General features: G+C 46.8%; 17 non-coding genes and 1 pseudogene across 17 annotated transcripts; 9 read left to right on the forward strand and 9 right to left on the reverse strand.

Moving 5' to 3' along the window:
* Positions 1-58: 58 nt before the first annotated feature.
* On the reverse strand, positions 59-130 carry trnag-ucc (transfer RNA glycine (anticodon UCC)). The gene has a single exon. It is a non-coding gene; the product is annotated as a tRNA-Gly (tRNA).
* Positions 131-780: 650 nt separating this feature from the next.
* LOC148810401 (U4 spliceosomal RNA) lies at positions 781-922 on the forward strand. Its single transcript, XR_016086719.1, has one exon. It is a non-coding gene; the product is annotated as a U4 spliceosomal RNA (small nuclear RNA).
* Positions 923-2299: 1377 nt separating this feature from the next.
* trnag-ucc (transfer RNA glycine (anticodon UCC)) lies at positions 2300-2371 on the reverse strand. Its single transcript has one exon. It is a non-coding gene; the product is annotated as a tRNA-Gly (tRNA).
* Positions 2372-3021: 650 nt separating this feature from the next.
* On the forward strand, positions 3022-3163 carry LOC148810403 (U4 spliceosomal RNA). The gene has a single exon (XR_016086786.1). It is a non-coding gene; the product is annotated as a U4 spliceosomal RNA (small nuclear RNA).
* Positions 3164-4543: 1380 nt separating this feature from the next.
* trnag-ucc (transfer RNA glycine (anticodon UCC)) lies at positions 4544-4615 on the reverse strand. The gene has a single exon. It is a non-coding gene; the product is annotated as a tRNA-Gly (tRNA).
* Positions 4616-5265: 650 nt separating this feature from the next.
* On the forward strand, positions 5266-5407 carry LOC148810405 (U4 spliceosomal RNA). Its single transcript, XR_016086656.1, has one exon. It is a non-coding gene; the product is annotated as a U4 spliceosomal RNA (small nuclear RNA).
* Positions 5408-6789: 1382 nt separating this feature from the next.
* On the reverse strand, positions 6790-6861 carry trnag-ucc (transfer RNA glycine (anticodon UCC)). The gene has a single exon. It is a non-coding gene; the product is annotated as a tRNA-Gly (tRNA).
* Positions 6862-7511: 650 nt separating this feature from the next.
* Positions 7512-7653, forward strand: LOC148810407 (U4 spliceosomal RNA). The gene has a single exon (XR_016086657.1). It is a non-coding gene; the product is annotated as a U4 spliceosomal RNA (small nuclear RNA).
* Positions 7654-9030: 1377 nt separating this feature from the next.
* trnag-ucc (transfer RNA glycine (anticodon UCC)) lies at positions 9031-9102 on the reverse strand. The gene has a single exon. It is a non-coding gene; the product is annotated as a tRNA-Gly (tRNA).
* A 650-nt stretch (positions 9103-9752) lies between these two features.
* On the forward strand, positions 9753-9894 carry LOC148810409 (U4 spliceosomal RNA). The gene has a single exon (XR_016086658.1). It is a non-coding gene; the product is annotated as a U4 spliceosomal RNA (small nuclear RNA).
* A 1376-nt stretch (positions 9895-11270) lies between these two features.
* On the reverse strand, positions 11271-11342 carry trnag-ucc (transfer RNA glycine (anticodon UCC)). Its single transcript has one exon. It is a non-coding gene; the product is annotated as a tRNA-Gly (tRNA).
* Positions 11343-11992: 650 nt separating this feature from the next.
* Positions 11993-12134, forward strand: LOC148810411 (U4 spliceosomal RNA). The gene has a single exon (XR_016086787.1). It is a non-coding gene; the product is annotated as a U4 spliceosomal RNA (small nuclear RNA).
* Positions 12135-12958: 824 nt separating this feature from the next.
* Positions 12959-13030, reverse strand: trnag-ucc (transfer RNA glycine (anticodon UCC)). Its single transcript has one exon. It is a non-coding gene; the product is annotated as a tRNA-Gly (tRNA).
* Positions 13031-17696: 4666 nt separating this feature from the next.
* On the forward strand, positions 17697-17847 carry LOC148810413 (U4 spliceosomal RNA; annotated as a pseudogene).
* A 1377-nt stretch (positions 17848-19224) lies between these two features.
* On the reverse strand, positions 19225-19296 carry trnag-ucc (transfer RNA glycine (anticodon UCC)). The gene has a single exon. It is a non-coding gene; the product is annotated as a tRNA-Gly (tRNA).
* A 650-nt stretch (positions 19297-19946) lies between these two features.
* Positions 19947-20088, forward strand: LOC148810415 (U4 spliceosomal RNA). The gene has a single exon (XR_016086659.1). It is a non-coding gene; the product is annotated as a U4 spliceosomal RNA (small nuclear RNA).
* A 1377-nt stretch (positions 20089-21465) lies between these two features.
* trnag-ucc (transfer RNA glycine (anticodon UCC)) lies at positions 21466-21537 on the reverse strand. Its single transcript has one exon. It is a non-coding gene; the product is annotated as a tRNA-Gly (tRNA).
* Positions 21538-22187: 650 nt separating this feature from the next.
* Positions 22188-22329, forward strand: LOC148810417 (U4 spliceosomal RNA). Its single transcript, XR_016086660.1, has one exon. It is a non-coding gene; the product is annotated as a U4 spliceosomal RNA (small nuclear RNA).
* The last annotated feature ends 1232 nt before the right edge of the window (positions 22330-23561 follow it).

The following is a 23561-nucleotide window of genomic DNA, read 5'->3' on the forward strand; positions in this document are numbered from 1 at the left end:
GCTTTGCTTTGTTGGTCACATTTTTAGGTTCATAAGAGAAGTTACAGACACTCGGCGCTGCGTTGGCCGGGAATCGAACCCGGGTCAACTGCTTGGAAGGCAGCTATGCTCACCACTATACCACCAACGCACAGCTGCTGGAGCCCTGCAGGACACCACCAGATAATGCTCACGATATCGGACGCTGTCTCCGGGACGTGCTGATTCCACACATCGTGAACAAATCATGATATTGTTAGTTACTGTAGCTAGACGTTCAAATGAGTTTCATGGCCAGATGGACTGTTTCCTCCAGCGGTATAGTATTGCAGTGAGACAGCACGATGCCTGCAAGACTATGTCACGCTAAACGCCACAGATTGTGTTTGTCCGTTCGTGTCAGACGTCCTGCAGCTACGGGAAGTGGGACACAGACATGCTGCAATGCTTTCAGGGCGTTATGATTTGTTTGTGCAACATCCGAGAAGAGTACTTGTGGCTTGAATGTGAACTGTACGTGGCCGCCCCCTTTCCTCTGTAGTGCATGATTTCCTCCCGGCATGCCCTTCGTCATTGTTCTGTCATCTTGTATTTAAAAGGTTGTATTTCTGCTGCTGAAAATAAGCAACGGTTTTCTCACAACGCCCTTTGTTCCCAACGGAGACCTTGTCTGTCATGAAATTCTTCAAAACCTCGAGCTATAAGAAGAAGACGACAAATATGAAGCGTTACAGCAACGACATGCCATGAGACGATTGATAACGATTTCCATAGGATCCCCGCGGTTGCCTGGCAACCGTCAACTTTGCGCAGTGGCAGTATCGTAGCCTGTGAGGTTTAGCCGAGGTGCGATTATTGCTAGTTGAAAACTTTTCCCAATACCCCGCTTCCGCCGGTTTGCAATACAATCGGCGAAAGCAATTTTTGACAGTCTCGTCAGAGACTGAGCAAGGTGTTTAAAGACAGATTTTGTCATGGTGACATCATGGTAGAAAGAAATGAACTTGTTTCTTCTCGACAGAAACGCTCTTTAGCTCTTTCAGCGTTATGCAGGGAACAGATCTGTCGAGAACACTTTTGAGTCAGCGCGAAACGCCGTGTTCTGTCAGTTTGATTTCATATTGCTCGTAGCGGCGCCCGGCTTTTGTCTGTCAAACGCTAGGTTGCGCTTCTTCATGCTGCATCGTCGCATGAGTGGAGCTTTTTAAACGTCTGTACTTACTGCGCCCCATAAGAAATCATTTGTCCCCGTTCAAAAGAGATTGTGCGATGTCCTGCAGCGTTCGCAAAGCAAACCTTTGACAGTTTGAAAAGAGGAATTTATTCTGCTTCCTGTGCTTGCAGTAGTTACAAAGTTGAACGTCTTTACACGATCTGCTGCAGTTTTCAGTGGGCGAGCTTTGTCAAAGTCGTGGAAAAACGCACTGTGTTTCGGCTCGGGAAACATCCTGCATGTTTTCTGTGTGTATAGCTGTCTTTTAACGCATACAGAATTCATTCGAAATCATTGATTTCTCCAATTACCAGGGGGCCTTATTGAACCTGCGAGAAGCATTCTTTTAATGAAACAGATTTACTCCGGGGAAAGGCAGCATGATATTGAGAGTTGCTCAAGCTTTCAGCACCCGTATCGGACTGCGTGTAAGCAGACATCGCTCAGAATGCCCTTTAAGATTCTCGTAGCGGCGCCCGGCTTTTGTCTGTCAAATGCTAGGTTGCGCTTCTTCGTGCTGCATCGCCGGCATGAGTGGAGCTTTTAAAACGTCTGTTCTTACTGCGCCCCATAAGAAATCATTTGTCCCCGTTCAAAAGAGATTGTGCGATGTCCTGCAGCGTTCGCAAGGCAAACCTTTGACAGTTTGAAAAGAGGAATTTATTCTGCTTCCTCTTCTTGCAGTAGTTACAAAGTCGAACGTCTTTACACGATCTGCTGCAGTTTTCAGTGGGCGGGCTTTGTCAAATGGCTTGGAAAAAGGCACTGTGTTTCGGCTCGGGAAACACCCTGCATGTTTTCTGTGTGTATAGCTGTCTTTTAACGCATACAGAACTCATTCGAAATCATTGATTTCTCCAATTAACAGGGGCCCTTTTTGAACCTGCGAGAAGCTGTCTTTCAATGTAACAGATTTACTGCGGGGAAAGGCAGCATGATATTGAGAGTTTCTCAAGTTTTCAGCACCCATATCGGACTGCGTGTATGCAGACATCGCAAAGAATCCCCTGTAAGATTCTCCCCCAATTCATTTGTGCAACCTCTTTCAAAAAAGGCTTTGCTGGTCACATTTTTAGGTTCATAAGAGAAGTTACAGACACTCGGCGCTGCGTTGGCTGGGAATCGAACGCGGGTCAACTGCTTGGAAGGCAGCTATGCTCACCACTATACCACCAACGCACAGCTGCTGGAGCCCTGCAGGACACCACCAGATAATGCTCACGATATCGGACGCTGTCTCCGGGACGTGCTGATTCCACACATCGTGAACAAATCATGATATTGTTAGTTACTGTAGCTAGACGTTCAAATGAGTTTCATGGCCAGATGGACTGTTTCCTCCAGCGGTATAGTATTGCAGTGAGACAGCACGATGCCTGCAAGACTATGTCACGCTAAACGCCACAGATTGTGTTTGTCCGTTCGTGTCAGTCGTCCTGCAGCTACGGGAAGTGGGACACAGACATGCTGCAATGCTTTCAGGGCGTTATGATTTGTTTGTGCAACATCCGAGAAGAGTACTTGTGGCTTGAATGTGAACTGTACGTGGCCGCCCCCTTTCCTCTGTAGTGCATGATTTCCTCCCGGCATGCCCTTCGTCATTGTTCTGTCATCTTGTATTTAAAGGGTTGTATTTCTGCTGCTGAAAATAAGCAACGGTTTTCTCACAACGCCCTTTGTTCCCAACGGAGACCTTGTCTGTCATGAAATTCTTCAAAACCTCGAGCTATAAGAAGAAGACGACAAATATGAAGCGTTACAGCAACGACATGCCATGAGACGATTGATAACGATTTCCATAGGATCCCCGCGGTTGCCTGGCAACCGTCAGCTTTGCGCAGTGGCAGTATCGTAGCCTGTGAGGTTTAGCCGAGGCGCGATTATTGCTAGTTGAAAACTTTTCCCAATACCCCGCTTCCGCCGGTTTGCAATACAATCGGCGAAAGCAATTTTTGACAGTCTCGTCAGAGACTGAGCAAGGTGTTTAAAGACAGATTTTGTCATGGTGACATCATGGTAGAAAGAAATGAACTTGTTTCTTGTCGACAGAAACGCTCTTTAGCTCTTTCAGCGTTATGCAGGGAACAGATCTGTCGAGAACACTTTTGAGTCAGCGCGAAACGCCGTGTTCTGTCAGTTTGATTTCATATTGCTCGTAGCGGCGCCCGGCTTTTGTCTGTCAAACGCTAGGTTGCGCTTCTTCATGCTGCATCGTCGCATGAGTGGAGCTTTTTAAACGTCTGTACTTACTGCGCCCCATAAGAAATCATTTGTCCCCGTTCAAAAGAGATTGTGCGATGTCCTGCAGCGTTCGCAAAGCAAACCTTTGACAGTTTGAAAAGAGGAATTTATTCTGCTTCCTGTGCTTGCAGTAGTTACAAAGTTGAACGTCTTTACACGATCTGCTGCAGTTTTCAGTGGGCGGGCTTTGTCAAAGTCGTGGAAAAACGCACTGTGTTTCGGCTCGGGAAACATCCTGCATGTTTTCTGTGTGTATAGCTGTCTTTTAACGCATACAGAATTCATTCGAAATCATTGATTTCTCCAATTACCAGGGGGCCTTATTGAACCTGCGAGAAGCATTCTTTTAATGAAACAGATTTACTGCGGGGAAAGGCAGCATGATATTGAGAGTTGCTCAAGCTTTCAGCACCCGTATCGGACTGCGTGTAAGCAGACATCGCTCAGAATGCCCTTTAAGATTCTCGTAGCGGCGCCCGGCTTTTGTCTGTCAAATGCTAGGTTGCGCTTCTTCGTGCTGCATCGCCGGCATGAGTGGTGCTTTTAAAACGTCTGTTCTTACTGCGCCCCATAAGAAATCATTTGTCCCCGTTCAAAAGAGATTGTGCGATGTCCTGCAGCGTTCGCAAGGCAAACCTTTGACAGTTTGAAAAGAGGAATTTATTCTGCTTCCTGTTCTTGCAGTAGTTACAAAGTCGAACGTCTTTACACGATCTGCTGCAGTTTTCAGTGGGCGGGCTTTGTCAAATGGCTTGGAAAAAGGCACTGTGTTTCGGCTCGGGAAACACCCTGCATGTTTTCTGTGTGTATAGCTGTCTTTTAACGCATACAGAACTCATTCGAAATCATTGATTTCTCCAATTAACAGGGGCCCTTTTTGAACCTGCGAGAAGCTGTCTTTCAATGTAACAGATTTATTCCGGGGAAAGGCAGCAAGATATTGAGAGTTTCTCAAGTTTTCAGCACCCATATCGGACTGCGTGTATGCAGACATCGCAAAGAATCCCCTGTAAGTTTCTCCCCCAATTCATTTGTGCAACCTCTTTCAAAAAAGGCTTTGCTTTGCTGGTCACATTTTTAGGTTCATAAGAAGTTACAGACACTCGGCGCTGCGTTGGCCGGGAATCGAACGCGGGTCAACTGCTTGGAAGGCAGCTATGCTCACCACTATACCACCAACGCACAGCTGCTGGAGCCCTGCAGGACACCACCAGATAATGCTCACGATATCGGACGCTGTCTCCGGGACGTGCTGATTCCACACATCGTGAACAAATCATGATATTGTTAGTTACTGTAGCTAGACGTTCAAATGAGTTTCATGGCCAGATGGACTGTTTCCTCCAGCGGTATAGTATTGCAGTGAGACAGCACGATGCCTGCAAGACTATGTCACGCTAAACGCCACAGATTGTGTTTGTCCGTTCGTGTCAGACGTCCTGCAGCTACGGGAAGTGGGACACAGACATGCTGCAATGCTTTCAGGGCGTTATGATTTGTTTGTGCAACATCCGAGAAGAGTACTTGTGGCTTGAATGTGAACTGTACGTGGCCGCCCCCTTTCCTCTGTAGTGCATGATTTCCTCCCGGCATGCCCTTCGTCATTGTTCTGTCATCTTGTATTTAAAAGGTTGTATTTCTGCTGCTGAAAATAAGCAACGGTTTTCTCACAACGCCCTTTGTTCCCAACGGAGACCTTGTCTGTCATGAAATTCTTCAAAACCTCGAGCTATAAGAAGAAGACGACAAATATGAAGCGTTACAGCAACGACATGCCATGAGACGATTGATAACGATTTCCATAGGATCCCCGCGGTTGCCTGGCAACCGTCAACTTTGCGCAGTGGCAGTATCGTAGCCTGTGAGGTTTAGCCGAGGCGCGATTATTGCTAGTTGAAAACTTTTCCCAATACCCCGCTTCCGCCGGTTTGCAATACAATCGGCGAAAGCAATTTTTGACAGTCTCGTCAGAGACTGAGCAAGGTGTTTAAAGACAGATTTTGTCATGGTGACATCATGGTAGAAAGAAATGAACTTGTTTCTTCTCGACAGAAACGCTCTTTAGCTCTTTCAGCGTTATGCAGGGAACAGATCTGTCGAGAACACTTTTGAGTCAGCGCGAAACGCCGTGTTCTGTCAGTTTGATTTCATATTGCTCGTAGCGGCGCCCGGCTTTTGTCTGTCAAACGCTAGGTTGCGCTTCTTCATGCTGCATCGTCGCATGAGTGGAGCTTTTTAAACGTCTGTACTTACTGCGCCCCATAAGAAATCATTTGTCCCCGTTCAAAAGAGATTGTGCGATGTCCTGCAGCGTTCGCAAAGCAAACCTTTGACAGTTTGAAAAGAGGAATTTATTCTGCTTCCTGTGCTTGCAGTAGTTACAAAGTTGAACGTCTTTACACGATCTGCTGCAGTTTTCAGTGGGCGGGCTTTGTCAAAGTCGTGGAAAAACGCACTGTGTTTCGGCTCGGGAAACATCCTGCATGTTTTCTGTGTGTATAGCTGTCTTTTAACGCATACTGAATTCATTCGAAATCATTGATTTCTCCAATTACCAGGGGGCCTTATTGAACCTGCGAGAAGCATTCTTTTATTGAAACAGATTTACTGCGGGGAAAGGCAGCATGATATTGAGAGTTGCTCAAGCTTTCAGCACCCGTATCGGACTGCGTGTAAGCAGACATCGCTCAGAATGCCCTTTAAGATTCTCGTAGCGGCGCCCGGCTTTTGTCTGTCAAATGCTAGGTTGCGCTTCTTCGTGCTGCATCGCCGGCATGAGTGGTGCTTTTAAAACGTCTGTTCTTACTGCGCCCCATAAGAAATCATTTGTCCCCGTTCAAAAGAGATTGTGCGATGTCCTGCAGCGTTCGCAAGGCAAACCTTTGACAGTTTGAAAAGAGGAATTTATTCTGCTTCCTGTTCTTGCAGTAGTTACAAAGTCGAACGTCTTTACACGATCTGCTGCAGTTTTCAGTGGGCGGGCTTTGTCAAATGGCTTGGAAAAAGGCACGGTGTTTCGGCTCGGGAAACACCCTGCATGTTTTCTGTGTGTATAGCTGTCTTTTAACGCATACAGAACTCATTCGAAATCATTGATTTCTCCAATTAACAGGGGCCCTTTTTGAACCTGCGAGAAGCTGTCTTTCAATGTAACAGATTTATTCCGGGGAAAGGCAGCAAGATATTGAGAGTTTCTCAAGTTTTCAGCACCCATATCGGACTGCGTGTATGCAGACATCGCAAAGAATCCCCTGTAAGTTTCTCCCCCAATTCATTTGTGCAACCTCTTTCAAAAAAGGCTTTGCTTTGCTGGTCACATTTTTAGGTTCATAAGAGAAGTTACAGACACTCGGCGCTGCGTTGGCCGGGAATCGAACGCGGGTCAACTGCTTGGAAGGCAGCTATGCTCACCACTATACCACCAACGCACAGCTGCTGGAGCCCTGCAGGACACCACCAGATAATGCTCACGATATCGGACGCTGTCTCCGGGACGTGCTGATTCCACACATCGTGAACAAATCATGATATTGTTAGTTACTGTAGCTAGACGTTCAAATGAGTTTCATGGCCAGATGGACTGTTTCCTCCAGCGGTATAGTATTGCAGTGAGACAGCACGATGCCTGCAAGACTATGTCACGCTAAACGCCACAGATTGTGTTTGTCCGTTCGTGTCAGACGTCCTGCAGCTACGGGAAGTGGGACACAGACATGCTGCAATGCTTTCAGGGCGTTATGATTTGTTTGTGCAACATCCGAGAAGAGTACTTGTGGCTTGAATGTGAACTGTACGTGGCCGCCCCCTTTCCTCTGTAGTGCATGATTTCCTCCCGGCATGCCCTTCGTCATTGTTCTGTCATCTTGTATTTAAAAGGTTGTATTTCTGCTGCTGAAAATAAGCAACGGTTTTCTCACAACGCCCTTTGTTCCCAACGGAGACCTTGTCTGTCATGAAATTCTTCAAAACCTCGAGCTATAAGAAGAAGACGACAAATATGAAGCGTTACAGCAACGACATGCCATGAGACGATTGATAACGATTTCCATAGGATCCCCGCGGTTGCCTGGCAACCGTCAACTTTGCGCAGTGGCAGTATCGTAGCCTGTGAGGTTTAGCCGAGGCGCGATTATTGCTAGTTGAAAACTTTTCCCAATACCCCGCTTCCGCCGGTTTGCAATACAATCGGCGAAAGCAATTTTTGACAGTCTCGTCAGAGACTGAGCAAGGTGTTTAAAGACAGATTTTGTCATGGTGACATCATGGTAGAAAGAAATGAACTTGTTTCTTCTCGACAGAAACGCTCTTTAGCTCTTTCAGCGTTATGCAGGGAACAGATCTGTCGAGAACACTTTTGAGTCTGCGCGAAACGCCATGTTCTGTCAGTTTGATTTCATATTGCTCGTAGCGGCGCCCGGCTTTTGTCTGTCAAACGCTAGGTTGCGCTTCTTCATGCTGCATCGTCGCATGAGTGGAGCTTTTTAAACGTCTGTACTTACTGCGCCCCATAAGAAATCATTTGTCCCCGTTCAAAAGAGATTGTGCGATGTCCTGCAGCGTTCGCAAAGCAAACCTTTGACAGTTTGAAAAGAGGAATTTATTCTGCTTCCTGTGCTTGCAGTAGTTACAAAGTTGAACGTCTTTACACGATCTGCTGCAGTTTTCAGTGGGCGAGCTTTGTCAAAGTCGTGGAAAAACGCACTGTGTTTCGGCTCGGGAAACATCCTGCATGTTTTCTGTGTGTATAGCTGTCTTTTAACGCATACAGAATTCATTCGAAATCATTGATTTCTCCAATTACCAGGGGGCCTTATTGAACCTGCGAGAAGCATTCTTTTAATGAAACAGATTTACTCCGGGGAAAGGCAGCATGATATTGAGAGTTGCTCAAGCTTTCAGCACCCGTATCGGACTGCGTGTAAGCAGACATCGCTCAGAATGCCCTTTAAGATTCTCGTAGCGGCGCCCGGCTTTTGTCTGTCAAATGCTAGGTTGCGCTTCTTCGTGCTGCATCGCCGGCATGAGTGGAGCTTTTAAAACGTCTGTTCTTACTGCGCCCCATAAGAAATCATTTGTCCCCGTTCAAAAGAGATTGTGCGATGTCCTGCAGCGTTCGCAAGGCAAACCTTTGACAGTTTGAAAAGAGGAATTTATTCTGCTTCCTCTTCTTGCAGTAGTTACAAAGTCGAACGTCTTTACACGATCTGCTGCAGTTTTCAGTGGGCGGGCTTTGTCAAATGGCTTGGAAAAAGGCACTGTGTTTCGGCTCGGGAAACACCCTGCATGTTTTCTGTGTGTATAGCTGTCTTTTAACGCATACAGAACTCATTCGAAATCATTGATTTCTCCAATTAACAGGGGCCCTTTTTGAACCTGCGAGAAGCTGTCTTTCAATGTAACAGATTTATTCCGGGGAAAGGCAGCAAGATATTGAGAGTTTCTCAAGTTTTCAGCACCCATATCGGACTGCGTGTATGCAGACATCGCAAAGAATCCCCTGTAAGATTCTCCCCCAATTCATTTGTGCAACCTCTTTCAAAAAAGGCTTTGCTGGTCACATTTTTAGGTTCATAAGAGAAGTTACAGACACTCGGCGCTGCGTTGGCCGGGAATCGAACCCGGGTCAACTGCTTGGAAGGCAGCTATGCTCACCACTATACCACCAACGCACAGCTGCTGGAGCCCTGCAGGACACCACCAGATAATGCTCACGATATCGGACGCTGTCTCCGGGACGTGCTGATTCCACACATCGTGAACAAATCATGATATTGTTAGTTACTGTAGCTAGACGTTCAAATGAGTTTCATGGCCAGATGGACTGTTTCCTCCAGCGGTATAGTATTGCAGTGAGACAGCACGATGCCTGCAAGACTATGTCACGCTAAACGCCACAGATTGTGTTTGTCCGTTCGTGTCAGTCGTCCTGCAGCTACGGGAAGTGGGACAAAGACATGCTGCAATGCTTTCAGGGCGTTATGATTTGTTTCTGCAACATCCGAGAAGAGTACTTGTGGCTTGAATGTGAACTGTACGTGGCCGCCCCCTTTCCTCTGTAGTGCATGATTTCCTCCCGGCATGCCCTTCGTCATTGTTCTGTCATCTTGTATTTAAAGGGTTGTATTTCTGGTGCTGAAAATAAGCAATGGTTTTCTCACAACGCCCTTTGTTCCCAACGGAGACCTTGTCTGTCATGAAATTCTTCAAAACCTCGAGCTATAAGAAGAAGACGACAAATATGAAGCGTTACAGCAACGACATGCCATGAGACGATTGATAACGATTTCCATAGGATCCCCGCGGTTGCCTGGCAACCGTCAACTTTGCGCAGTGGCAGTATCGTAGCCTGTGAGGTTTAGCCGAGGCGCGATTATTGCTAGTTGAAAACTTTTCCCAATACCCCGCTTCCGCCGGTTTGCAATACAATCGGCGAAAGCAATTTTTGACAGTCTCGTCAGAGACTGAGCAAGGTGTTTAAAGACAGATTTTGTCATGGTGACATCATGGTAGAAAGAAATGAACTTGTTTCTTCTCGACAGAAACGCTCTTTAGCTCTTTCAGCGTTATGCAGGGAACAGATCTGTCGAGAACACTTTTGAGTCAGCGCGAAACGCCGTGTTCTGTCAGTTTGATTTCATATTGCTCGTAGCGGCGCCCGGCTTTTGTCTGTCAAACGCTAGGTTGCGCTTCTTCATGCAGCATCGTCGCATGAGTGGAGCTTTTTAAACGTCTGTACTTACGCGCCCCATAAGAAATCATTTGTCCCCGTTCAAAAGAGATTGTGCGATGTCCTGCAGCGTTCGCAAAGCAAACCTTTGACAGTTTGAAAAGAGGAATTTATTCTGCTTCCTGTGCTTGCAGTAGTTACAAAGTTGAACGTCTTTACACGATCTGCTGCAGTTTTCAGTGGGTGGGCTTTGTCAAAGTCGTGGAAAAACGCACTGTGTTTCGGCTCGGGAAACATCCTGCATGTTTTCTGTGTGTATAGCTGTCTTTTAACGCATACAGAATTCATTCGAAATCATTGATTTCTCCAATTACCAGGGGGCCTTATTGAACCTGCGAGAAGCATTCTTTTAATGAAACAGATTTACTCCGGGGAAAGGCAGCATGATATTGAGAGTTGCTCAAGCTTTCAGCACCCCTATCGGACTGCGTGCAAGCAGACATCGCTCAGAATGCCCTTTAAGATTCTTGTAGCGGCGCCCGGCTTTTGTCTGTCAAATGCTAGGTTGCGCTTCTTCGTGCTGCATCGCCGGCATGAGTGGTGCTTTTAAAACGTCTGTTCTTAATGCGCCCCATAAGAAATCATTTGTCCCCGTTCAAAAGAGATTGTGCGATGTCCTGCAGCGTTCGCAAGGCAAACCTTTGACAGTTTGAAAAGAGGAATTTATTCTGCTTCCTGTTCTTGCAGTAGTTACAAAGTCGAACGTCTTTACACGATCTGCTGCAGTTTTCAGTGGGCGGGCTTTGTCAAATGGCTTGGAAAAAGGCACTGTGTTTCGGCTCGGGAAACACCCTGCATGTTTTCTGTGTGTATAGCTGTCTTTTAACGCATACAGAACTCATTCGAAATCATTGATTTCTCCAATTAACAGGGGCCCTTTTTGAACCTGCGAGAAGCTGTCTTTCAATGTAACAGATTTACTCCGGGGAAAGGCAGCATGATATTGAGAGTTTCTCAAGTTTTCAGCACCCATATCGGACTGCGTGTATGCAGACATCGCAAAGAATCCCCTGTAAGATTCTCCCCCAATTCATTTGTGCAACCTCTTTCAAAAAAGGCTTTGCTGGTCACATTTTTAGGTTCATAAGAGAAGTTACAGACACTCGGCGCTGCGTTGGCCGGGAATCGAACCCGGGTCAACTGCTTGGAAGGCAGCTATGCTCACCACTATACCACCAACGCACAGCTGCTGGAGCCCTGCAGGACACCACCAGATAATGCTCACGATATCGGACGCTGTCTCCGGGACGTGCTGATTCCACACATCGTGAACAAATCATGATATTGTTAGTTACTGTAGCTAGACGTTCAAATGAGTTTCATGGCCAGATGGACTGTTTCCTCCAGCGGTATAGTATTGCAGTGAGACAGCACGATGCCTGCAAGACTATGTCACGCTAAACGCCACAGATTGTGTTTGTCCGTTCGTGTCAGTCGTCCTGCAGCTACGGGAAGTGGGACACAGACATGCTGCAATGCTTTCAGGGCGTTATGATTTGTTTGTGCAACATCCGAGAAGAGTACTTGTGGCTTGAATGTGAACTGTACGTGGCCGCCCCCTTTCCTCTGTAGTGCATGATTTCCTCTTGGCATGCCCTTCGTCATTGTTCTGTCATCTTGTATTTAAAGGGTTGTATTTCTGCTGCTGAAAATAAGCAACGGTTTTCTCACAACGCCCTTTGTTCCCAACGGAGACCTTGTCTGTCATGAAATTCTTCAAAACCTCGAGCTATAAGAAGAAGACGACAAATATGAAGCGTTACAGCAACGACATGCCATGAGACGATTGATAACGATTTCCATAGGATCCCCGCGGTTGCCTGGCAACCGTCAGCTTTGCGCAGTGGCAGTATCGTAGCCTGTGAGGTTTAGCCGAGGCGCGATTATTGCTAGTTGAAAACTTTTCCCAATACCCCGCTTCCGCCGGTTTGCAATACAATCGGCGAAAGCAATTTTTGACAGTCTCGTCAGAGACTGAGCAAGGTGTTTAAAGACAGATTTTGTCATGGTGACATCATGGTAGAAAGAAATGAACTTGTTTCTTATCGACAGAAACCCTCTTTAGCTCTTTCAGCGTTATGCAGGGAACAGATCTGTCGAGAACACTTTTGAGTCAGCGCGAAACGCCGTGTTCTGTCAGTTTGATTTCATATTGCTCGTAGCGGCGCCCGGCTTTTGTCTGTCAAACGCTAGGTTGCGCTTCTTCATGCTGCATCGTCGCATGAGTGGAGCTTTTTAAACGTCTGTACTTACTGCGCCCCATAAGAAATCATTTGTCCCCGTTCAAAAGAGATTGTGCGATGTCCTGCAGCGTTCGCAAAGCAAACCTTTGACAGTTTGAAAAGAGGAATTTATTCTGCTTCCTGTGCTTGCAGTAGTTACAAAGTTGAACGTCTTTACACGATCTGCTGCAGTTTTCAGTGGGCGGGCTTTCTCAAATGGCTTGGAAAAAGGCACTGTGTTTCGGCTCGGGAAACACCCTGCATGTTTTCTGTGTGTATAGCTGTCTTTTAACGCATACAGAACTCATTCGAAATCATTGATTTCTCCAATTAACAGGGGCCCTTTTTGAACCTGCGAGAAGCATTCTTTTAATGAAACAGATTTACTCCGGGGAAAGGCAGCATGATATTGAGAGTTTCTCAAGTTTTCAGCACCCATATCGGACTGCGTGTATGCAGACATCGCAAAGAATCCCCTGTAAGATTCTCCCCCAATTCATTTGTGCAACCTCTTTCAAAAAAGGCTTTGCTGGTCACATTTTTAGGTTCATAAGAGAAGTTACAGACACTCGGCGCTGCGTTGGCCGGGAATCGAACCCGGGTCAACTGCTTGGAAGGCAGCTATGCTCACCACTATACCACCAACGCACAGCTGCTGGAGCCCTGCAGGACACCACCAGATAATGCTCACGATATCGGACGCTGTCTCCGGGACGTGCTGATTCCACACATCGTGAACAAATCATGATATTGTTAGTTACTGTAGCTAGACATTCAAATGAGTTTCATGGCCAGATGGACTGTTTCCTCCAGCGGTATAGTATTGCAGTGAGACAGCACGATGCCTGCAAGACTATGTCACGCTAAACGCCACAGATTGTGTTTGTCCGTTCGTGTCAGTCGTCCTGCAGCTACGGGAAGTGGGACACAGACATGCTGCAATGCTTTCAGGGCGTTATGATTTGTTTGTGCAACATCCGAGAAGAGTACTTGTGGCTTGAATGTGAACTGTACGTGGCCGCCCCCTTTCCTCTGTAGTGCATGATTTCCTCCCGGCATGCCCTTCATCGTTGTTCTGTCATCTTGTATTTAAAGGGTTGTATTTCTGCTGCTGAAAATAAGCAACGGTTTTCTCACAACGCCCTTTGTTCCCAACGGAGACCTTGTCTGTCATGAAATTCTTCAAAACCTCGAGCTATAAGAAGAAGACGACAAATATGAAGCGTTACAGCAACGACATGCCATGAGACGATTGATAACGATTTCCATAGGATCCCCGCGGTTGTCTGGCAACCGTCAACTTTGCGCAGTGGCAGTATCGTAGCCTGTGAAGTTTAGATGCCCTCCTCTCCTCCATCCAGTCCATCACGGAGGATCTGCAGCAGCTGGTGGGTGAGGGGGAAGAGGAGACTGGTGCATCGGCTGCACCCCTTTCCCCTCAGTGCTCCCAGGAGCTGGACGTGAGGAAAAGGAAAAATGACTCTGTTTTCTCCCCGAGCGAGGAGGAAGGAGAGCATGGCGATGGGGACAGCTGGAACCCCTCCACCCCTCCCTCTAGCCCCTTCCTTGAAATGGACTCTGTGAACGCTTTTACTGCTGCCACCCTGATGAAGTCTCATTCAGAGGATGGCTGGCAGGAAATTGGTAAGAAGAAAAAGAAAAAGAAGAAGGTAACAGGTGAGACAGAAGAGAAATGTGTTTTGTAAAGACTGGTTCCACTTTCTTATGTAATATGGCTCTAAACATAATTTCTCTTAACACCAGAGGTATCAATGACAGAGTTAAATGTCAGTCTGTCTTTGATTACCTCCAGCAGAGAGAGGGAGATGTGTTGATGTTGCAGGAGTGTGCTTTAGCCTATCAAGAGAGGTATAAAAGCTTTGAAGATAGGTGGGATAAAGGGCCTTCTGTTTGGTCAGGGGACAATAACAACAGAGCCTCTGGCGTGGCCATTCTTTTCAAAGGATGGGCTTTCAAATTGAAAAGTATTCAGAGGGTCATAGATGGCAGGTTGCTGTGTGTGGATGTGGAATGGGGGACCGTTAACCTGCGGCTAATCAATGTGTATTGTCCTACTGACGTGGGAGGAAGGGTGGAGCTACTCAAGGCACTCTCTCCCCTATTGTTATGTAGCACAGACGTGATAGTGGGAGGGGATTTTAATTGTATCTTAGAGCACACAGACAGGCAGTCTAGCTCTCCGATAAAATTGGATTCCAGCTCACTGGCCCTGCAAAACTTAGTTCAAGACTTTAAACTCTCAGACACATATAGATGTATATATCTCACAACAGCAGGATATACATGGTCAGGGAGGAATAGCAGCTCCAGAATTGACTATTGCTTTGTCTCAGCGAGAGTGAAAGTTGTTGGGGTCACTCTTCAGCCTGTCTTCTTCTCAGATCATCAGGCTTTAGGGTGTAGAGTGGAACTCCAGGGCGGGACTGTCTTTGGCCCAGGCCTCTGGAAACTCAACACAAAGCTGCTAGAGAACGAGGGGGTAGTATCCCGCTACAAGGAGAAACTATCACAGTGGCTGTCCTTGCAGTGTTTGTACGGGTCAGTAGGAGAGTGGTGGGAGGAGGTGAAGGTGAGGACAAAGGCCTTTTTCATGGCTGAGGGAAGGAAGGCTGCTGCCAGACGGAGAGGAGTGCTAGCCAGGAAACAGAGGCAGCTGCAGCGTCTCTACACGATGCTGCACAGTGGCTTCGATGTGCTCGAGGATATCACCCTTTTAAAAAAGGACATCCGGAGCATAGCCGAAGAAAGTAGTCGAGGAGTGCTGTTAAGAAGCAGAGTGCAGTTCTTGGAAGAAAATGAGAAGTGTACTCGCTTCTTTTTCAGGAAAGTGGTAGGCTCCAAGTCTGTCATGGAAAGTGTAGTTGATGAGGAGGGACGAGAGAGAACAGAGCCGAGTGCTATCCTCTCCTGCACCGAGGCCTTCTACTCAAGACTGTACAGCTCTACAGAGGTAAAGGATGAAGAAATTCATTTTTTCACCTCAAAGCTAGAAAACGTTTTGAGTGAAGAAGATAGGGAAGTACTTGAGAGGGATTTGACAGTAGAAGAGCTGAGACAGGCTATGGAGAGCTTACAGAAGGGGAAAACTCCGGGTGCTGACGGGCTCCCTAAAGAATTTTATTGCACCTTTTGGGATCTGCTTCAGGATCCGCTACTGCTCCTATTCGAGGAAAGCTATAAGACAGAATTGCTGCCTGACTCCTTAAGAGAAGGCACTATCTCTCTCTTGTTTAAGAAAGGAGCAAAGAATGACATAAAGAACTGGAGACCCCTCAGCCTGTTAGGCGTGGACACTAAGATCCTGTCCAAAGCCCTTTTCCTGCGCCTACAAAATGTAGTGGCCTCACTGGTAGGGAAAGAACAGACTTGTGGGATAGCAGGACGCCTGATGAGCGACAACCTGGCCTTGTTGAGGGATGTCTGTCTGTACTCGGAGGATCGCTCCCTCCCTCCGTGCATTTTAGGTGTAGACCTAGAAAAGGCCTTTGACCGCCTAAACCGGCAGTACTTAACATCGGTACTTGAGCACATGAAGTTTGGCCCCATCATGAGAAAGTGGATTAACCTGCTGTACACAGGTAGCAACAGCAGAGTAATGGTTAATGGCAATAGATCACGCCCCTTTGAAGTCTGTTCAGAGGTGAGGCAGGGCTGCCCATTATCCCCCTTGTTATTCGTTTTGGCTATGGAGCCCTTAGCCTGTGCCTTGCGCCAGGATCAGGCCATTAATGGGATACCAGTGCCTGGAAGTGGGGGAGGAGAGGTAAAGACATCTCTATACATGGATGACGTCACCCTGCTCCTCTCTGACAATGCCTCAATTAGCAGAGCTCTGCAGTGCTGTGATCGTTTCTCTTTGGCTTCCTCTGCAAAAATTAACAAATCTAAGAGTGAGATTTTTTATCAGAACTGGAGGGAGCCAAAAGAAGGACATGATCTCAGGCTGCAAGAGAAGAGAATTAAGGTCCTGGGGGTGTATTTTGGAGAAGAGATGGGAACAGTAAATTGGCAGAACAAATTGCCAATCTTAAACAAAAAACTGATGCAATGGAAGGACCGAGACCTCACCATGACAGGGAAGGTGCTGGTCATCAAAGCTGAGCTCTTGCCTGTCTTGAATTTTCTGGCTTCTACCTTCCCAATCCCACACCGTGTTGCGGCGGTGCTGAGGAGATTGATGTTTCAATTTCTATGGGGTGGGAAGCAGGAAAGACTCAGAAGGGAAATAATGTACAGGCCGCTACCCTCAGGGGGGAAGTCTGTCCCAGATATTGCTACGAAGCTGCTGTGCATTTTCCTGGCCTCTGTGCTGAGAGGCTTTGCAACAGCACCTGCAGCGCGTACCTGGACTTATTTTTCCAGGCTCTGGATAGGTAGGGAGGTGTTCAGAGTGTGGGGTGTCAGACCCAAGCTGGATGTCCCACTCTCTGACACATGCCCTGCAATTTATGGGACAGTTAAACGTTTTCTAAGATCTCACCCAATTGGCCATATTCCCCTCCGAGATGTCAGCGTCCAAAAACTGGAAGATTTCGTTGCACCCCAGAACAATAGGCAGACCCCTGTGGGCATTTTAACATCAGCCCAAACAAGGAAGGTGTGGAAACACACATCCTCTAAGTTTCTGTGCAACATTCACAGAGATTTAGCCTGGAGTGTCGTCCACCAGTGCTTACCGGTACGAACTTTCTTGTACCGTAGGGGCCTCACCCCCAGCCCTCGCTGCGTTAGGGTGGGCTGCGGCGAGGAGGAGAATGTGACCCATCTCCTGTGGTCCTGCTTTTTTGCTAAGGCCTTCTGGGCACAGTTTGAAGATTGGTTGCAAGCTCTCTCGCCCCAATTTACCCTGACCGCTGCTTTCGTCATATACGGCATCTCTCCTGTCAAACTTCCTCCTGACGTGTTTGACAGGATCTGGGCCGTGGTGAACAGTGGGAAAAACGCCCTGTGGAGAGTGAGGAACATGGGGCTGTTCAAAGGCATCGAGGTCCCAGTCAAGGCAGCAGGTAGCCTGGCCCTGTTCATCACCCGAGAGAACTATTACCTCAGAGATCTGTGGAGAGAAGGGAGGGAGGAAGCAGAAAATCTGTGGGAAATAGAGAGCATAGGTCAATATCTCAAGAAACTGTGAAAAACATTATCATGTTTAAGTAAAGAATGTGATTTGCACCAGAAAAAAAGAAATTGTTGCTATGTAACTGGTACCGTGTCAAAATGTAATGAGATGTGATCATATATACTGTTTTAAGTATGTATATTAATGTAAAGCGTTCTAAATTGTGATGTCCTGTACTTTTTTGTGAAAAGAAAATAAAGTTCTTAAAAATTGAAAAATTGAATTGCCGAGGCGCGATTATTGCTAGTTGAAAACTTTTCCCAATACACCGCTTCCGCCGGTTTGCAATACAATCGGCGAAAGCAATTTTTGACAGTCTCGTCAGAGACTGAGCAAGGTGTTTAAAGACAGATTTTGTCATGGTGACATCATGGTAGAAAGAAATGAACTTGTTTCTTGTCGACAGAAACGCTCTTTAGCTCTTTCAGCGTTATGCAGGGAACAGATCTGTCGAGAACACTTTTGAGTCAGCGCGAAACGCCGTGTTCTGTCAGTTTGATTTCATATTGCTCGTAGCGGCGCCCGGCTTTTGTCTGTCAAACGCTAGGTTGCGCTTCTTCATGCTGCATCGTCGCATGAGTGGAGCTTTTTAAACGTCTGTACTTACTGCGCCCCATAAGAAATCATTTGTCCCCGTTCAAAAGAGATTGTGCGATGTCCTGCAGCGTTCGCAAAGCAAACCTTTGACAGTTTGAAAAGAGGAATTTATTCTGCTTCCTGTGCTTGCAGTAGTTACAAAGTTGAACGTCTTTACACGATCTGCTGCAGTTTTCAGTGGGCGAGCTTTGTCAAAGTCGTGGAAAAACGCACTGTGTTTCGGCTCGGGAAACATCCTGCATGTTTTCTGTGTGTATAGCTGTCTTTTAACGCATACAGAATTCATTCGAAATCATTGATTTCTCCAATTACCAGGGGGCCTTATTGAACCTGCGAGAAGCATTCTTTTAATGAAACAGATTTACTCCGGGGAAAGGCAGCATGATATTGAGAGTTGCTCAAGCTTTCAGCACCCGTATCGGACTGCGTGTAAGCAGACATCGCTCAGAATGCCCTTTAAGATTCTCGTAGCGGCGCCCGGCTTTTGTCTGTCAAATGCTAGGTTGCGCTTCTTCGTGCTGCATCGCCGGCATGAGTGGAGCTTTTAAAACGTCTGTTCTTACTGCGCCCCATAAGAAATCATTTGTCCCCGTTCAAAAGAGATTGTGCGATGTCCTGCAGCGTTCGCAAGGCAAACCTTTGACAGTTTGAAAAGAGGAATTTATTCTGCTTCCTGTTCTTGCAGTAGTTACAAAGTCGAACGTCTTTACACGATCTGCTGCAGTTTTCAGTGGGCGGGCTTTGTCAAATGGCTTGGAAAAAGGCACTGTGTTTCGGCTCGGGAAACACCCTGCATGTTTTCTGTGTGTATAGCTGTCTTTTAACGCATACAGAACTCATTCGAAATCATTGATTTCTCCAATTAACAGGGGCCCTTTTTGAACCTGCGAGAAGCTGTCTTTCAATGTAACAGATTTACTGCGGGGAAAGGCAGCATGATATTGAGAGTTTCTCAAGTTTTCAGCACCCATATCGGACTGCGTGTATGCAGACATCGCAAAGAATCCCCTGTAAGATTCTCCCCCAATTCATTTGTGCAACCTCTTTCAAAAAAGGCTTTGCTGGTCACATTTTTAGGTTCATCAGAGAAGTTACAGACACTCGGCGCTGCGTTGGCCGGGAATCGAATCCGGGTCAACTGCTTGGAAGGCAGCTATGCTCACCACTATACCACCAACGCACAGCTGCTGGAGCCCTGCAGGACACCACCAGATAATGCTCACGATATCGGACGCTGTCTCCGGGACGTGCTGATTCCACACATCGTGAACAAATCATGATATTGTTAGTTACTGTAGCTAGACGTTCAAATGAGTTTCATGGCCAGATGGACTGTTTCCTCCAGCGGTATAGTATTGCAGTGAGACAGCACGATGCCTGCAAGACAATGTCACGCTAAACGCCACAGATTGTGTTTGTCCGTTCGTGTCAGTCGTCCTGCAGCTACGGGAAGTGGGACACAGACATGCTGCAATGCTTTCAGGGCGTTATGATTTGTTTGTGCAACATCCGAGAAGAGTACTTGTGGCTTGAATGTGAACTGTACGTGGCCGCCCCCTTTCCTCTGTAGTGCATGATTTCCTCCCGGCATGCCCTTCGTCATTGTTCTGTCATCTTGTATTTAAAGGGTTGTATTTCTGCTGCTGAAAATAAGCAACGATTTTCTCACAACGCCCTTTGTTCCCAACGGAGACCTTGTCTGTCATGAAATTCTTCAAAACCTCGAGCTATAAGAAGAAGACGACAAATATGAAGCGTTACAGCAACGACATGCCATGAGACGATTGATAACGATTTCCATAGGATCCCCGCGGTTGCCTGGCAACCGTCAACTTTGCGCAGTGGCAGTATCGTAGCCTGTGAGGTTTAGCCGAGGCGCGATTATTGCTAGTTGAAAACTTTTCCCAATACCCCGCTTCCGCCGGTTTGCAATACAATCGGCGAAAGCAATTTTTGACAGTCTCGTCAGAGACTGAGCAAGGTGTTTAAAGACAGATTTTGTCATGGTGACATCATGGTAGAAAGAAATGAACTTGTTTCTTGTCGACAGAAACGCTCTTTAGCTCTTTCAGCGTTATGCAGGGAACAGATCTGTCGAGAACACTTTTGAGTCAGCGCGAAACGCCGTGTTCTGTCAGTTTGATTTCATATTGCTCGTAGCGGCGCCCGGCTTTTGTCTGTCAAACGCTAGGTTGCGCTTCTTCATGCTGCATCGTCGCATGAGTGGAGCTTTTTAAACGTCTGTACTTACTGCGCCCCATAAGAAATCATTTGTCCCCGTTCAAAAGAGATTGTGCGATGTCCTGCAGCGTTCGCAAAGCAAACCTTTGACAGTTTGAAAAGAGGAATTTATTCTGCTTCCTGTGCTTGCAGTAGTTACAAAGTTGAACGTCTTTACACGATCTGCTGCAGTTTTCAGTGGGCGAGCTTTGTCAAAGTCGTGGAAAAACGCACTGTGTTTCGGCTCGGGAAACATCCTGCATGTTTTCTGTGTGTATAGCTGTCTTTTAACGCATACAGAATTCATTCGAAATCATTGATTTCTCCAATTACCAGGGGGCCTTATTGAACCTGCGAGAAGCATTCTTTTAATGAAACAGATTTACTCCGGGGAAAGGCAGCATGATATTGAGAGTTGCTCAAGCTTTCAGCACCCGTATCGGACTGCGTGTAAGCAGACATCGCTCAGAATGCCCTTTAAGATTCTCGTAGCGGCGCCCGGCTTTTGTCTGTCAAATGCTAGGTTGCGCTTCTTCGTGCTGCATCGCCGGCATGAGTGGAGCTTTTAAAACGTCTGTTCTTACTGCGCCCCATAAGAAATCATTTGTCCCCGTTCAAAAGAGATTGTGCGATGTCCTGCAGCGTTCGCAAGGCAAACCTTTGACAGTTTGAAAAGAGGAATTTATTCTGCTTCCTGTTCTTGCAGTAGTTACAAAGTCGAACGTCTTTACACGATCTGCTGCAGTTTTCAGTGGGCGGGCTTTGTCAAATGGCTTGGAAAAAGGCACTGTGTTTCGGCTCGGGAAACACCCTGCATGTTTTCTGTGTGTATAGCTGTCTTTTAACGCATACAGAACTCATTCGAAATCATTGATTTCTCCAATTAACAGGGGCCCTTTTTGAACCTGCGAGAAGCTGTCTTTCAATGTAACAGATTTACTGCGGGGAAAGGCAGCATGATATTGAGAGTTTCTCAAGTTTTCAGCACCCATATCGGACTGCGTGTATGCAGACATCGCAAAGAATCCCCTGTAAGATTCTCCCCCAATTCATTTGTGCAACCTCTTTCAAAAAAGGCTTTGCTGGTCACATTTTTAGGTTCATCAGAGAAGTTACAGACACTCGGCGCTGCGTTGGCCGGGAATCGAATCCGGGTCAACTGCTTGGAAGGCAGCTATGCTCACCACTATACCACCAACGCACAGCTGCTGGAGCCCTGCAGGACACCACCAGATAATGCTCACGATATCGGACGCTGTCTCCGGGACGTGCTGATTCCACACATCGTGAACAAATCATGATATTGTTAGTTACTGTAGCTAGACGTTCAAATGAGTTTCATGGCCAGATGGACTGTTTCCTCCAGCGGTATAGTATTGCAGTGAGACAGCACGATGCCTGCAAGACAATGTCACGCTAAACGCCACAGATTGTGTTTGTCCGTTCGTGTCAGTCGTCCTGCAGCTACGGGAAGTGGGACACAGACATGCTGCAATGCTTTCAGGGCGTTATGATTTGTTTGTGCAACATCCGAGAAGAGTACTTGTGGCTTGAATGTGAACTGTACGTGGCCGCCCCCTTTCCTCTGTAGTGCATGATTTCCTCCCGGCATGCCCTTCGTCATTGTTCTGTCATCTTGTATTTAAAGGGTTGTATTTCTGCTGCTGAAAATAAGCAACGATTTTCTCACAACGCCCTTTGTTCCCAACGGAGACCTTGTCTGTCATGAAATTCTTCAAAACCTCGAGCTATAAGAAGAAGACGACAAATATGAAGCGTTACAGCAACGACATGCCATGAGACGATTGATAACGATTTCCATAGGATCCCCGCGGTTGCCTGGCAACCGTCAACTTTGCGCAGTGGCAGTATCGTAGCCTGTGAGGTTTAGCCGAGGCGCGATTATTGCTAGTTGAAAACTTTTCCCAATACCCCGCTTCCGCCGGTTTGCAATACAATCGGCGAAAGCAATTTTTGACAGTCTCGTCAGAGACTGAGCAAGGTGTTTAAAGACAGATTTTGTCATGGTGACATCATGGTAGAAAGAAATGAACTTGTTTCTTGTCGACAGAAACGCTCTTTAGCTCTTTCAGCGTTATGCAGGGAACAGATCTGTCGAGAACACTTTTGAGTCAGCGCGAAACGCCGTGTTCTGTCAGTTTGATTTCATATTGCTCGTAGCGGCGCCCGGCTTTTGTCTGTCAAACGCTAGGTTGCGCTTCTTCATGCTGCATCGTCGCATGAGTGGAGCTTTTTAAACGTCTGTACTTACTGCGCCCCATAAGAAATCATTTGTCCCCGTTCAAAAGAGATTGTGCGATGTCCTGCAGCGTTCGCAAAGCAAACCTTTGACAGTTTGAAAAGAGGAATTTATTCTGCTTCCTGTGCTTGCAGTAGTTACAAAGTTGAACGTCTTTACACGATCTGCTGCAGTTTTCAGTGGGCGAGCTTTGTCAAAGTCGTGGAAAAACGCACTGTGTTTCGGCTCGGGAAACATCCTGCATGTTTTCTGTGTGTATAGCTGTCTTTTAACGCATACAGAATTCATTCGAAATCATTGATTTCTCCAATTACCAGGGGGCCTTATTGAACCTGCGAGAAGCATTCTTTTAATGAAACAGATTTACTCCGGGGAAAGGCAGCATGATATTGAGAGTTGCTCAAGCTTTCAGCACCCGTATCGGACTGCGTGTAAGCAGACATCGCTCAGAATGCCCTTTAAGATTCTCGTAGCGGCGCCCGGCTTTTGTCTGTCAAATGCTAGGTTGCGCTTCTTCGTGCTGCATCGCCGGCATGAGTGGAGCTTTTAAAACGTCTGTTCTTACTGCGCCCCATAAGAAATCATTTGTCCCCGTTCAAAAGAGATTGTGCGATGTCCTGCAGCGTTCGCAAGGCAAACCTTTGACAGTTTGAAAAGAGGAATTTATTCTGCTTCCTGTTCTTGCAGTAGTTACAAAGTCGAACGTCTTTACACGATCTGCTGCAGTTTTCAGTGGGCGGGCTTTGTCAAATGGCTTGGAAAAAGGCACTGTGTTTCGGCTCGGGAAACACCCTGCATGTTTTCTGTGTGTATAGCTGTCTTTTAACGCATACAGAACTCATTCGAAATCATTGATTTCTCCAATTAACAGGGGCCCTTTTTGAACCTGCGAGAAGCTGTCTTTCAATGTAACAGATTTACTGCGGGGAAAGGCAGCATGATATTGAGAGTTTCTCAAGTTTTCA

The sequence above is a fragment of the Atractosteus spatula genome (genome assembly GCF_055471065.1).
Source record: "Atractosteus spatula isolate fAtrSpa1 chromosome 26 unlocalized genomic scaffold, fAtrSpa1.hap1 SUPER_26_unloc_1, whole genome shotgun sequence".
In the NCBI taxonomy this organism is placed as follows: Eukaryota; Metazoa; Chordata; class Actinopteri; order Semionotiformes; family Lepisosteidae; genus Atractosteus; species Atractosteus spatula.